The 1867-nt window shown below is 32.7% G+C and overlaps 1 long non-coding RNA gene across 1 annotated transcript in view; it reads right to left on the bottom strand.

Moving 5' to 3' along the window:
- Positions 1–536: 536 nt before the first annotated feature.
- LOC123522413 overlaps positions 537–1867 on the bottom strand; it is a 46013-nt gene continuing 44682 nt past the window's right edge. Inside the window, exon 3 of the long non-coding RNA XR_006680680.1 lies at positions 537–651. This is a non-coding gene — a long non-coding RNA (uncharacterized LOC123522413). The remainder of the gene's footprint in view (positions 652–1867) is intronic.

Here is a 1867-nt window from a genome sequence, read left to right as displayed (position 1 = left end):
GTATTTCAAATACAAGGGATTTTTAAAAATATAAGAATCTAAATATGGGAAGTACTTACCGTGGCATTTCATTTGACGGATTTTTTATTTTAATCACGTTGTTTGAACACATGAAGAACGTGCTTCTCTAGTCTCTGTCAAGACTGCAAATGCTGTGTCTCCTGGCTGGCAGGGAGAGCCAGGGGTGTACTATGGAATGGGTGCTACAGGTTATAAATGACGGAATGGAAGAAGCTCTGTCCTAGACTACTAAACATTTGTAAAAATCACTGTATACTTAATGGAACAAAGATCATTGTCACTGGAGGAAAAAATACTCCAAAATTCCACACTAAGAACAAAAAACATGAAAATAAAAGGAGTGTTTGCTTAGGGGGCACTGAGCTTCTGTTCAGAGTAATGACATTTTTTTGGAACCAGAGGTTATGGTTGAACAACATGATAAGCATAATTAATGTCACTGTATTGTATGTGTGAAGAATGTTGAAACAGCAAATGTATTTATCAAAAGTGAAAAAAGCAAAACGTACCAAGAGTTCTCAGAGGTTGCAGGTGGATTTTCACAAAGACAGCCATTATCGTATCTCCTGACATGCTTCTTGCAAATGCTTTTCAACCTATGGACCACCAGAGGAAGCTGTCCCATTCCTTCTGCAGCCAGATATGAATTTCCAGGTAAATAAATGTTAATATATGTGTTGTGGTTGGATGATAATCTCCTTTTTAATCATCTAAAGTATTTTACAAGGTTTTATAATTGCACGTTTTATAATGTCAACTTCGCCGAAATAATTGTTAAGTATTTTCGTGTGTAAACTAGCTAAAAATGTAGGATTTTGCCCAATTATTTTTCTGTTATCGGGTGAGCTCCAATATTTGCAATTGGCATCAAATGACAACAAATGCTTACATATTCCCTCAACTATTAGCATTGTATCAAATGTTCTAAAGCATTTAGAATTTTAAATTTGGCATACTTTGTGCCATAATTACTATGTTCAATGCACACTGCATATGGTACAAAAAATATTTTTCCCTTATTTAACATTATCTCAACTTTAGAAATATAACTAATTCTGAAGAGATCAGGTCTGATTCATCCCTGTCAAACTTTTCAATTATCATGTTTTCTTTAACATCACTTGACAAATTTTACAACATTTTAAAATTTTTTTAAATTTAATATTTAAATACTAGTTCCCAAGCACAACAAAAATAATGATTAAAAAGAAAAAGTTACCATGTTTTCTTGGTGAATAATATAGAGTTCTTCCTGGTGTACATATACCTACCTCTAACAATATAATAAAGTGTTCAAATTTTTTCTGAATATCCATGTTTTGGATGATTGAGAGAGATCTGAATCCGGATGCACAAGAAGATCAGGTACAAATCGTCAAAATGAAGGTTGAATTCTTAAGAAAAATATAATTTATAAAGGCTGTTTCTTGTGCGATTCTTTCTTTTTTCTTTAAGCAATTAGGCTGAGTTTATATATAAACCAGGCTTCACTCTTTTCATGACTATCCAAACATTCTTAACTAATTGGCAGCTTTGAATTCCTTAAAATAATCAAGCCGTGTATCCCTTAGCTAAGGACAGAATTCACTGGAAAAGAAAACCGGCAGTGAATCCACTGTATACTTTTTAAAGGGCAACTGTTAAATCGGATTTCAAGTTCTGATTCATGGTATTCATTCATAAGCGTTGGCAAGAAATGGTAAGTTCACAAATATTTGTCAAAAATAATGTTCTCTTTTAATATTAAAAATGTTGTTACAAAAAATGTTGTTACAGAAAAGTGGGTGAAGGGAGACGTCGGACAGTGTAAGATATGACAAAATAATAATTTATAAATTATCAAGGG

Source organism: Echinops telfairi, unplaced genomic scaffold, assembly GCF_000313985.2.
Source record: "Echinops telfairi isolate 266 unplaced genomic scaffold, ASM31398v2 ScPeMD7_7405;HRSCAF=8443, whole genome shotgun sequence".
Classification (NCBI taxonomy): Eukaryota; Metazoa; Chordata; class Mammalia; order Afrosoricida; family Tenrecidae; genus Echinops; species Echinops telfairi.
This window is presented reverse-complemented; position numbering and strand designations above follow the sequence as displayed.